Consider the following 13122-nt stretch of genomic DNA (forward strand, 5'->3'; position numbering starts at 1 on the left):
AAGTAGATTCCAGTTTTCTATCTGTAGAGGCAAAGTTATTTTGAGGCTAGCCTCTTGTTTGAGAAAAGTCATTTTAACAAGTCTTTGAATTTAGGCAGAGACAAAGGACAAATCCTATCACAGAAAGGAAAATTTGGGGGCAACTGGAAGCAAAATGGCCCCTACAGTCTAACTTTAAAGCCTGCCTTCTCTGCAAGAACAAAGACAGCTCCCCAGAAATTATTACTGCAATGATTGGGCCTGAGTCTGAGGAGGGGGAGTTACTGGTTTGAGTTCTCTCTCTCTCCTATAGGGGAGGAATGGCCATCCCTGAAGCCTGATGAGACTGGGGCTGGGGAGGGCAGACTGTGGGCTTAGCAGCATTCCTGGGGGCTTCCCAGAAATCCTTGGGGTAGGGGCCAGAGTTGTACAAACTACACAGAACTGAGGCTTGGGGTACATTGATGTAGGCGTTAAAAGACATGGGGGACCCCAGAAGATGGCAGGCCAGCAGACCTGTGTCCCCACAGCACCTGCCCATTGAGAGCAATGGCAATGTGCTGCATGCTGGGTAATCAGTCACCGCAGTGAGGCCGTTCCAGGGACAGGTACCGCCAGGACCAGGGTGGTGTTGGCATCCTGGTGGAGAAGGAACATTTCCCAAAGCCTGGAAAGGGCCTCTATGGCTTCATTAAGTGCTCCAAGAGCTTTTCTCCTACCCTAGAGGGTCATTTTCCCGAATCACAGGCAGCCGGTGACTGCAGAATGAATCAGAAGTGCAAGCCCCAGAGAACCGAACAGGGCTGTGCCACCCAGTGCCAGAGGGCAGGCTGGCTCCTCCCTCCTCTAGGAAGAAACTGGCCATCTCCCTGCAGAAAGAAGACGAGTCTCGGTTCTACCTCTTTCCCGCCGAGGGAGCTCAGGCAGCCAGAAAACTCTAAGTCTCAGTGTCCTCACCTGGAAAGCAAGGATAATCACACTTCCCTTGCGAAGGTGAGAGGGTATCATTCTGCACAGGGCCCAGCCACTGGCCGCTCCACTCCAGCTGGCCTGATGGGGGCGGCACAGGGAGAGAGCTGTGAGTTGCCGCAGCAGCTACAAAGGCTGGCATCTGCACCCACAGACAGGCCAAAGAAGCTGGCACTGGGCCCCTGGCTTGACTCATAGTCCGTTTCCAGGTGTGGCCACCAACACCAGGACAGGCGCCCCCTGAGTCCCCGTGCTCCTTCCAGAGAGGAGAGTCAACAGACATTTAAAGAAACTTCTCGGCCGGGCGCGGTGGCTCAAGCCTGTAATCCCAGCACTTTGGGAGGCCGAGATGGGCGGATCACGAGGTCAGGAGATCGAGACCATCCTGGCTAACATGGTGAAACCCCGTCTCTACTCAAAAAAATACAAAAAACTAGCCGGGCGAGGTGGCGGGCGCCTGTAGTCCCAGCTACTCGGCAGGCTGAGGCAGGAGAATGGCGTGAACCCTGAAGGCGGAGCTTGCAGTGAGCTGAGATCCGGCCACTGCACTCCAGCTTGGGCGACAGAGCGAGACTACGTCTCAAAAAAAAAAAAAAAAAAAAAAAAAGAAACTTCTCACCCCAAACAGCTGCATGGGTGGGATTTGCACAGCCAGTGAAGCTGGATGTTCTCCTAAATGGATCTACAGACTTCAAGCCACTTGGGGGAGTGACCTACACTCTGACATGAAAACTCCCTGTACTTCCTGTCTGCACTGTACAATTTATGGGGCAAATATTGCGTACGTTCCACCTTCTATGGTTCTCTGGTAGCTTCATTTGTGGCCGGATGGCAGAGTGGCTAAGAGCACATCTGGAGTTGGACAGTTATGGGTGTGAATCCTGGCTGTGTGGCCTTGGACAAGTTGCCTAACCTCTCTGGGCCTCAGGAATGGCATCTGTAAAATGAGACTACCTTGTGCAATCAGGTGGATGAAAACAAAGCACTCAGCTCAAAGATGCTTAGTACAGAAAGAACTCTCAGACACTCAACTGTATTATCCAGGAAGGCGGGGCCTGCCCGTCAGTCGGAATCTCCTCTAGGTCATGGCATAGTGCTGGTCACGTAGCTCTACCAGGCTCTACTTTTTAAAAGTGATCCCACCCAAACAGCAGCACCATTCTCAAGGAAAAGCAACTCTAAAAGCTCGACACAGGCTTCTGAGCTGTCCCCTCCCCGCCCGGAATTCCAATCAAGGGCTTGGCATGGAAGCCCTTCTGGAAGTTCTTCATGCCCAGTACCACTTCCAGAAGCTTCTGCCTCAGCAGTGTGTACGAGCAGGGCTGGGGCAGGAGCCCCAAGCAGGGAGGGGAGAGGTGGGGAAGTGGGAGACAGTGGCTGGGGAGGGAAACCCAGTGCAGGAAGCTGGAGTGCTGACCTGGCCCTGCGACCTGGGGTGTGTGGGTCCCCTTGCAGGACTTGGAGCACTGAGGTCATCAGGAGAACCACAGAGGGCAGACAGCAGGTGGGCGGCAGACAGTGAGACTCAGTGATGTCATGTTTTCCCCCAATGACTCAATGGTTTGCCCTGGGCTATGAATGGTGAGCTGTATGCTGTGGCCTCCGGGCCTCCCTACCCTCCAGGCCCGCCTGGCATCTCTCCCCGTCTCCGCCCTGTTCCAGGGACCCACAGTTGCCACATTCCTGCTCTGCTCCTGACTGCAGCCCCAGCCCAGGGCTCATCCCTGTGATGCCCCTGCCATGTCTCTCCAATCTTCACTTTGAGGGAAGACTCAAGCGACAGCAGACCTGGGTGTTATTACTGGCTCTGACTCTCCCTGACTGAGTGACCTTCGGCAGGTTACTCAACCTCTCTGAGCCTCAGTTTCCTAATCTGTGAAATGGAGACATTGATAACAACCTTGCCGGGTTGTAGGGCGCTTGGTGAGAATGACTGTGAAGAATCTGGCACATGGCAGGTGCTTAGTGAATGGAAAGAATGACATTCAAGGGCCTCTATGATCTGACCTCGATTTCCTTTTCTAGCTGCATTAAAACATATACCTATATAATATCAGCTCACCCTTCTTGATGCTCAGTGTGCCAGGCACTGCTCTCAACACTTGTATAGAAATACATTTTATTCCCATATCATCCCCATGTGGTGGGTACCAGTAGTGAGAAAACTGAGCACAAAGAAGGTAAGCTACTTGGCCACGGCCACACAGCCAGTAAGTGGGGAGTTGGGGTTCCCATGAAGGCAGCCTAGCTCTAGAGCCTATGTGCGTAACCGCAACTCCACCCTGCCTGTCTCTCTCTCCTTGTGCATCTACACATTTCAGTTCAGTCCAGTCAGACTCCTCACCAGTCCCTGTCTTCGATCTGAACTTTCCCATCCTCGTGCCTTTGCCCAGCTTCCCTCGTGCACTGGAATGCCTGCCTCCTCCAGGAAGCCTTCCCCAAGCCTTCCCTCATGTCTACCTTTGTGGACTCATCACAGCGGGAATCAAAGGTGGTTACTGGGGCACCCAGGTCTCCTCTCTTCCAGCCTGAAAGTCCCTCCATCTTGCAGTGTCAGCATGAGCATAGGTGAGCAATACCTGGACAGGTGACGCCCAAGAACCCAGCACTCTGCGCCCCACTACTTTTGCAAGGACAGACAGCTTGAGGGCTGGAGCTGGGGCCACAGAACACTTCTACCCACCCATGGGGAGGCAGCCGGCCAGCAGGACTTCCTTCTCTCTGCTCAGGGAAACGACTCAGCCACGGGAGGCCTTGTTATTTGGGGATGGGGACTGGACTGTTGAGCGGTTGAACAGCTGTCCACAAGCTGGTGGGGCTGAGCAGTGGGCCCAGAGTGCAGCCAGCCACCAGCCCAAAAAGGGGTATCCAGGGCAGGCAGACAGACTAGTGGCGGGACTAGAGGGGCTTCTAGAAGGGTTTCAGGCTCATCCTCCGTATCCCAGTCAAATACCCATGGGATAATGACCTCAAGAGGCCATGTGCCCGGGTCCCACTCTTCCTGTCTTTTCCTTGGCCCATGTTAGCCACCCCTCCCGCTCACCATGACTCCTGCCACCCTCCCCAGACACAAAGCACTCCCTCACAGAAGCATCCTGGACTGGGCCTGCCCCACTCTCCCAGCCAGCAGCCCCCTGAGGGTCCTGTGCCACATCTGTCACTCATTCCTTCCATAAACAGGTAGCGGCACTCACTGTTAAGTCAGGGGCTACAAGGATGAACAAGGCAGACAGCTGTCCTGCCCTTGCAGATCCCGTTGCCTGGTGCAGACCACAGATCACTGAACCAGCAATCACAATACTGTGGGCAGTGCGGCGAGGGGGACCCATGGGCAGCCATGGGGAGGGCCACCACCCAGGCTTCCAGGAGAACGTGGCATTCAAGCCAAGGGAAAAAGGGGGAAGAAGGGAATGTCCTTGGCAGCTGGGAAGGCTACAGAGAGCAGGGTGTGTGTGTCTGGGAAATGAGGACAATTTGGAACGTGGGATACCGAGTCCAGGTGAGGCTGGGGAAGAAATATTTGCTGAAAGATCACAGGGCCAGACATCACTCAGGGTGGGGTTTCTGTCTTGCTGGAATGGCCACTAGGGAGGCAGAAGTCCCTGATCTGCCAGCTCCCCCTTGCTAACTGAGACCACACCCGCTGCCATTTGCACCCTTCCTGTGACCAGGTCAGAGCACAGGGGAGCAGAATCAGCAGAGCGGGCAAAAGACCCTGATGCAGGATCCAAAATGCCCCACCCAGGGCAGCCAACAGGTACCAGAGTCAGACCTGGAGAAGGCCGAGGCTCACTGGTAGTGCCCATAATAGGCCATGCAATGCCAGCATTGCCAGAGCTTCCCAGTCAGAATGCAATGACATGCACTGGCCACGGTTTGAAAATGAGTGTCTGTGTGCCGTTTCTCCTCTCGGTGCAGCCACAAATGGGACAGATGCACACACAGGTGGTACTGAGAGCACAGAGTCTGCAGTCAGCTGCGGGGGTTGGGCCCAGCTTTGCCCCTCACCACCTGTGGCATGTCAGCAACTTATCCAGCCTGTCTGCCTCTGTTTTCCCATCTGTAAAATGTTGGGAATAACCGGAGCCATCTCTGGAGCTTCCGGTGAGAACTCAGTGAGGACGCCCTGGAGGTGCTCAGGGTAGTGCTAGGCACGCCAGCTGCTCTTACTATGATTGTTTCCTGTGCATGCTACCCCCAGACACCTACACCAGATGCAAAAGAAGGAAGAAAAGTGAAAAAGAAATAGCATGTGTCCGGGTAAAAAGAAGGCAAGTGCTTGACCTGTGAGATCACGGTCGGTTCTTCATCCTCTGGTGGCTGACACTGCTTCATGACTAGCAGGTTCTAGGTTCCTATTCTCGGGGCCTTTTCAGACACGTCTGTCCTCAACCCTGCAGGACAGGCCCTCAGCTTGCCTCTGGGTCCCTGACAAGCCCCTGGAAGTCTCCAGAGGAAAGCGAGGCACCTGCAGCCCTGCCCTGTGGCTGGAGTTGTGAACTCCTCGCTGAAAATCAGCGTAGTCACAGTGTGGGGAAGTGGGTGGCCGGGGTGTTTTCAAAATATTTCCTCGGATAGCACTGTTTGGCTCACACACGTTAGCACTTTCCAGAATCCTGCAGATGGCGAGGCAGCTGGAGAGGAAGGGACGAGAAGGGGGAAGCGGGAAAGGGTGGGGGGGACGCCTAGGGCTAAATCTCAGGTAGCTGTGTGGGCTGGGGCTGGCACAGGCACAGGCAGGCATCGGCGCGGCATGTGTGAACAGGAACAGCACGCACACGACAGAAAGCCGATCAACCTGCAGACTAGTCTGCAGACGGCTAAGCTGTGAAGCCGTCTTATGAACCAGAACTTTCTTCGGAAGCCCAATATGTAGAATTGGAACCAGTGGATGTGCGGAATGCAGGACTCACCTCACAACCACCCTCTCCAGAAGCCTGGCAGCAGCAGGACAAAGCAGGAACCAGAACCTTCTGGCAGTGCCCCACTCCCCAAATCCCAGAGGCTTGCAGACTCAGCTCAGCACAGCCACAGAGAATGAGAAGAGCCCTCAGCCACTTCCTGGATGCAAGGTGAGGACCCTCCACTGCCAAGCCCGGCTCTCTCGCTTCTCACCAGGTGCTTGGTTTTAAAGTTGGTCACTAAGTAAATCGAAGTTATTAAGGATGGAAAATGTGCTTCCTATCCCACAGACTTAGTCACTCAGAATAGTGCCTGAGTTTCTGGAAATCACTGGTGCCACCTTACACCACCACCCCTGAGCTGATAGGACTCGAGCCCAAAGCAAAGAAATCTGACATTTTTGTTCAGGTAGCCTACAAAGTAAATGAATGTATGAGGGTTTGCTCACAGGTAGGCCCCACCTTGGAGAGACATAACGAGAAAATTAGCTTTGGTTTATCCAACCTAAAGCAATGTTTAAGAAGTAAAGCTTCTTAGATGCCACAAAACTGGAGAAAAGTCCCATCATTCTGCACCATCAAAGTTAAACTCACCAACCAACCAAGAGGTCACTGTCTGCCTGCTGGGGAGGGTCCGGGCTTGGGACTGACTCAGAGGGAGCAGGGCTGAGCTGGGACCCCCGGCCGTCTTCTCTCCCATATACATGTTCCTCCTGTGCCCGGCCACCAGCGTCCTTGCAGCACAAGGACTGGCCAGCGGAGGGTGTGTTCCCTGACTTATGAGGCTCTCAAAGTCAAGGAGGAGGAACTGGGCGGGGAAGGGGCAGGTGTAACCACAGAGGCCAAATAAGAACATCCCGGGCTGGCCTCCGAGGTGGCTGTTTACTTGTGGCATTCAGGAGAGGCTGAGCTGGGAACTGGCTTGTTTATTTTCCACACTTTTTCTCCAGATCCTTTTCATAGAGTCCTCTGAAACCTCAGTGATAAATTTCCCAGGGCCCAGGGAAGCCACAGTCCCTCAGCACACAGCCATCTTTGTGAGGAGGTGGCGGGGGGTCGGGGGGAATCAAGAGGAAGGAGGGCGGCTAGAGACAAGAAGTCACTGGTGGTCAGGGGCTCCTGGGGCCCACCCCTGCCCTCCATGCTGGTGGGGGCCCAGGAGCCACAGAACAGATTTGGGGCCATGGAGACAGAGGGCTGAAGCGTGTCCACCAGCAAGCACAGAGCAAACCGTCCAGGCCTGTCAGGGGCCACCCCACACCCTGCTGTGGAGTCCACGGGCTCAGGGTGGGACCAGCAGCATTCTGTCATCTCTTTAGGCCTCAGAGAAGAAAAGGTGACAAATATCATTTCTGTTTTACAGATGAAAAGGAGAAGTGTCTCCTCTCCTGAGGCACGACCTCACAAAAGCCAGAGACTCTCTGAGTGTTGGTCGCATCAAAGAGCCTCTCTGTGCCGCCCCTCTAGGAGTTCCCAGCAGAAGCGTTCATAGCCCCTCCCGGGGCTTCACCCAGCATCTGACTGCATTTCCAAGAACCTCCCATGCCTCAGGCACCGGCATAGAACCAGGGGCACAAAGATGGACAGCCTTGGCCCCTGCAGTGGGATGGCTTCTTCCTACACCCAGTCCCCCAACTTCCATCCTGGTCAGCGTGTCCCCTCTGCAATGGAGGCCGAGAGGGTTCCAGTTTCTTTGCAGCTCAGTGCTAGGAAAGCTCTCAGAACTCACCCAGGCAGGCTTCCTGCGGAAGGTGGGCAGGGGCCGGCTGGGCAGTGCTCAACCAATGCTCTTGGCATCTTTTGAAGGGTGCCAGCCTTTCCCATGCTATGGACACCTGTATTGGGGGCTCTCAGGGCACAGATGAGGGTGCGGGGAGCAGTGAGGACCCTGCCCTAGCAGGGATAACCACTCTCGGCCCTTGGGGGCGGGGAGAGAAAATACCACCGTGACTGAAAACATGGCTGTCCCAGGCCGTTGCAGCTCCCTGGCTTCATGAGCTTGGGCAACCACTGCACCTCTCTGAGCCTCATGTCCTCAGCTGTAAAGTGGGTCCAGCGGATAATTACTGTCTCCCTGTGGGGCGTGGGTATAAAAGCAAGAGCTGGGAACCAGATGAACATGTGGTTATCACCTCCCCTGGCTGTCGCGGTTCTGCCCTATCCTTCTCTCCTGTGGACCGGGCACTGCTGAGGAGTCCAGCTCCCCAGAGCATGTGGAGGGGCAGAAGGACAGCTGTGACATGGCCCCTCGTGTTCACCAGGTGAATGACAATCGGAGGTGTCAGGTGAGGGCTGATTTCCCCAGGTAATAGATTACCCTGGAGAGGACCAAAAAGGGGAAAAAAATACAGTAACATTTGAGGATGTTTTGTCTACCTGGCAATTTCTTCCCTATTCACGGTATGGTCACAAGTGGCAGCTTTGCCCCAACTTCTCAGATAAGCAGTGAGTCATCTCTCACTGGAATTACTGCAACATCTCCCTGTGTGCCCCCTCAAATCTCCACAGTTTCCTGACTCCAGAGCCACACAGAAGGCTCCAGCAGCCTGGTACCACCCAGCCTTTGATTCCCACAGCCTAAGATATAATCCAGGCTCGGCAGAGTGTGTGGAAAAAGAAGAATGCAAGCAGAGGCCCTGGGACCATGTTAGTAAGAAGCATCAAGGCTGTTTCCCTGTTGCCATGGAGAACCAATAAGGACCTTGCAGACAGCCTAGCATGGTAGAGACAGGGTGGGTTCTGGAGTTAGACGATCCAGGTTCAAATACTGGCTTTGCAATTGTGGCAAAAACAAAAATTGACAAATGGGACTTAATTAAACTAAAGAGCTTCTGCACAGCAAAAGAAACTATCAACAGAGTAAATAGACAACCTACAGAACAGGAGAAAATATTTGCAAACTATACACCCGACAAAAGTCTAATATCCAGAATCTATAAGGAACTTGAACAAGTTAACAAGCAAAAAACCACCCCATTAAAAAGTGGGCAAATGACACAAACAGATGCTTTTCAAAAGAAGACATACATGTGGCCAACAAGCATATGAAAAAATGGTCAACATCACTAATCATTAGAAAAATGCAAATCAAACCACAATGAGATACCATCTCATACCAGTCAGAATAGCTATTATTAAAAAGTCAAACATTAACAGATGCTGGTCAGGTTGTGGAGAAAAGGGAGTGCTGGCCAGGCGAGGCAGCTCATGCCTGTAATCCCAGCACTTTGCGGGGCTGAGGCGAGCAGATCACGAGGTCAGGAGATCGAGACCATTCTGGCCAACATGGTGGAACCTCGTCTCTACTAAAATTAAAAAAAAAAAAAAAAAATTAGCCGGGCATGGTGGTGGTAAGCGCCTATAGTCCCAGCTATCAGGAGGCTGAGGCAGGGGAATCGCTTGAACCTGGGAGGTGGAGGTTGCAGTGAGCCAAGATTGCACCACTGCATTCCAGCCTGGCCACAGAGCAAGACTCCATCCCCCCGCTCCCCATCAAAAACAAACAAACAAAACAAAACACAGAGTGCTTATACACTGCTGGGGGGAATGTTAATCAGTTCAGCCATTGTGGAACGCAGTTTGGAGATTTCTCAAAGAACTCAAAGTAGGATTACCATTCCACCAAGCAATCCCATTGTTGGGTACATACCCAAAATAATATAAATTGTTCTACCATAAAGATACATGCACATGTTTGGTTATCATAGCACTAGTCACAATAGCAAAAACATGAAATCAACCTAAATGCCCATCAGTGGTAGACCAGATAGAGAAAATGTGATAAATATACACCATGAAATACTATGCAGCCATAAAGAAGAATGAGATCATGTCCTTTGCAGCAACATGGATGGAGCTGGAGGCTATTACCCTAAGCAAACTAACACAGGAACAGAAAATCAAATGCCACATGTTCTTACTTATAAGTGAGAGCTAAACATTGAATATACATCTGAACACAAAGAAGGGAACAACAGACACTAGGGCCTACTTGAGGGTGGAGGGAGTGGGAGGGTGAGGATCAAAAACCACCTATCTCGGGCCTGTGCGGTGGGTCAGACCTGTAATCCCAGCACTTTGGGAGGCTGAGACAGGCAGATCGCTAGAGCTCCGGAATTTGAGACCAGCCTGGGCAACATTTTTTTTGTGTGAAACCCTGTCTCCACAAAAAATACAAACAAATTAGTCAGGATGGTGGTGCCAGCTACTTGGGAGGCTGGGGCAGAAGGATCACCTGAGCCCGGGAGGTTGAGGCTATGGTGAGTGGCAGTGATCATGTCACTGCACTCCGGCCTGAGCAATAGAGACCCTGTCTCAAAACAAACACAAACAAACAAAACAAAACAAAACAAACCCAACAACTCCCTGTTGGATACTATGCTTTACTACCTGGCTGATGAAATAATCTGTACACCAAACCCCCAGACATGCAATTTAGCTATGTAACAAACCTGTATATGTACCTCTGAACCTAACACAAAGTTACAAAAAACCAAATACACCAATACTGGCTTTGTCTCTCACTGCCTGTGTGACATTGAAAAAGTTATTTAACTTTTCTGATCCTCAGTTTCCTAATCTGCAAAATGGAGATGAAATGCTAACCTCATAATGATGTAATGATATAATTAGAAAACGTATACAGAACTCTCGATTCACAGAGGGCATAATGAAGGTGGAAAGGTGATACAGGGAAGGAACTGGCTGCAGGGTTCCACCTGAAATTGGGGATGGCCAAGCCCAGATTACCTACTCTTTCATCTGAGGCCACAGTCCTTGGTGCCGCCCACATGCCTTGCTGATTTCAGCATTTAGAAGTTTGAAATGCACACTGAACCTAGTCAGAGCTCTTCACAAGGGGGCAGGGGTGGGGAATGACACATTTCTTTTGGATGACATGCCCAGGCCGCCCCCACATCTTTGTGCACTCTCAATCCCAAGACTACTGGCAATCCAGTTCCAGGAACACGAATGTCTCTGCTCCTCTGGGAAACTCCACAGCAATACTCAGTAAAGGGACTGTGACCACCCCTCTAACTGCTGCCACTACAGAGCCAAGCCACTGCTGCAGAACACAGCTCCTAGACCCTTCATGAGACCCATCTCCAGCCAGGCCATCAGAAGCCAGGCAGAAAAACAGCTGCCCCTGAATTCTACATGTTCCCATGTTCTGCCTGCCCCCAGCACATGCCCAGCAGCCTGGCCCGTCTCTTTCTCCAGGTACCCACCCCTCTCTCCTGCAGTCAGGAGACGGGGGTGGGGGCGGGGGGGGGGTTGATGGAATCAACTCCTCTCTCTGCTGCAGATCTAAAGTTACTCTTCAGTTGAGAACCCACAGAATCTGCCAAACAGCCTGCCATCTACCAAAACCCACATCAACCCCATCTTAGCCAGATACAGAAATGAAGTTTTCCTGCTGCCCTCAGAGGGGCAGAGGCCAATGATGAGCTCAAGTCTCCCAAGGCCAGCCCACGGGACACAGTGGAACACACAGTACCTGGGCCACTGGCCCAAACAGATCAGGCAGGGCTCCCAGGAGCTACTCAGGTCCCCTTCTCTGCTGGAAGACCAATTTCAAACCAGCAGAGGCCCACTGGGCTTGCCTCACAGTGAGTCCATAATGAGTGATAATTACCGGGGTCATTATTCATCAAGCAAGTACTGACTGAGTGCCCACTGTGCCAGGCACTATGCTAGGCCCAGGACAATCCCAGGGACATCCTGGGGCCCAGGAACACCACGCATCAGAAACCAAACACAATTTCAGGTGCGAGGAAAATCATTAAGGCTTCAGGCCTGCCTTGGTCTCCCTAACCTTTTAGGCTTAAATTCCCTTACCTCCCCTTACTCCGTCCACACCCAGGACTGGAATCTGCTCATCCAGTTCCCTTGGAAGTCCCTGGAGGAAGCACATCCGCTGGGGGGAAGGGTCCCTGCTTCCCTGGAAGACTGTCACGGCCACTACCCTTCTGTCTAGCGCAGCAGCGGCCTGCCAGCCTCTTCCACTCTGCTCACAGACCCTGGCACGCCGGCTCTGAGTTTATGAATCACTCCCTCCTCTCTCTGGGCCTCGCCTCCGGAAGGGCTTCGCACACCCAGACACATCACCCAGACACCGAGTTTCCACACCAAATCGGCTCCTGCAGAACCCCGAGAACCCACTGCAACGTCTGCTCCCCCGCCCTTGGTCTCGGGGTTCTGGCCACGACTTTTCAAAACCCAGGCAGCCTCCCTCCTGCCCGCTGCGCTTTGGGGGCTCCCTCTCCTTGGGGGCTGCGGGGGTAGCAGACAAAGGCCGTGGATGTGAGGGAGGGGTGTGAGGACGTGCCTGGTGTAGAGGCCAAATCCCCCGCGCTCCCAGGAATGTGCATTTCGGTGGGTGGCACGTGCCTGGCCGGTGTGGGTGTGCGCAGATCGGCCTGCGCGGTGTGCGGGGTATGAGTGGCGATGAGCTGTGGGTACCTGGCAGGTGTGATCAGGGTGCAGCGGGTTGTGGGTGCCTGCCTGGGCTTTTCCCCGAGCCGGGAACTCCACCTCCCACCCTCCGCTTCGTCCCCTTCTCCCTCCAAAGTTTGGCGCGCGCGCCTGGACGCGGAAGGCGGGGGGCTCCCGGCTGGGCGGCCTCCCCCCGGCCGGGCGGCGGTTCCAGGACGCCCGCGCCGCACTTACCCCAGCTGCCGAGGCTCCACCGGCGCGGGCGGCCCCGACCCTCCACGGCTGGGGTCCGGCGCGGGCAGCATCCGCTCGCAACTTTGCCTTCCTCTTGGAAGATCCCGACAGAAGCGGTTCCGTGGCCCCGGCGCCCGCGCGGCCCGGGCTGTACGCCCTCTCCGGGGCAGGCGGGAGGGATGCAGGCGCGGCCGGGCCGGTCCGCACGCTGGAAGGGAAGCGGCGCCAGGAGGGCGCCGTCCTGCGCAGCGAGCCCGCGAGAAGTCCTGCCTGGCGCCCTCCCCGCTCCGGCCCTAGCCGGCGAGTGGCAGCGGATTCCTGAACCGCGTCCAAGGCGTCCGGGAGCCCTCCTCCTCTTCTTCCTCACCCCACCCAGCTCCCACCCCTGCGCTCCCGGCAACTTGGGAACCGTTGGCGAAGTTGGCGCTGCTCGGGCCGCGCGCTGGCCGGGCCTCTGCGGGAGGAAGGGGAGGAGGAGGAGGAGCTGGCGGGAGAGGAGGGGAGAGAGGGGAGCCGCCCCCGGGGAGCCGCTCTTTCCAGGACCCCTCTGCGGGCCTTTGTTCCGGGCGCTGCCCCTAGGCCCTCCAGTCCCCGAGGACTCGCT

At 54.4% G+C, this 13122-nt stretch overlaps 1 protein-coding gene across 4 annotated transcripts in view; it reads right to left on the reverse strand.

Annotated features, from left to right (window-relative positions):
- The window catches only part of CHST3 (carbohydrate sulfotransferase 3), a 50978-nt gene that overhangs the window by 37251 nt on the left and 605 nt on the right, over window positions 1-13122 (reverse strand). Inside the window, exon 1 of one of the 4 annotated variants that reach the window (XM_005565577.5) lies at window positions 12519-12824. The exons of 1 other annotated variant lie outside the window; for it this stretch is intronic. The gene's annotated coding sequence lies outside the window, so the exon portion shown is untranslated. Of the gene's footprint in view, window positions 1-6443; window positions 6605-11687; window positions 11865-12518; window positions 12825-13122 lie in introns of those variants that run through there. 2 more of the 4 variants (XM_065520919.2, XM_065520918.2) reach the window with 2 other exon arrangements.

This window comes from Macaca fascicularis, chromosome 9, assembly GCF_037993035.2.
Source record: "Macaca fascicularis isolate 582-1 chromosome 9, T2T-MFA8v1.1".
In the NCBI taxonomy this organism is placed as follows: domain Eukaryota; kingdom Metazoa; phylum Chordata; class Mammalia; order Primates; family Cercopithecidae; genus Macaca; species Macaca fascicularis.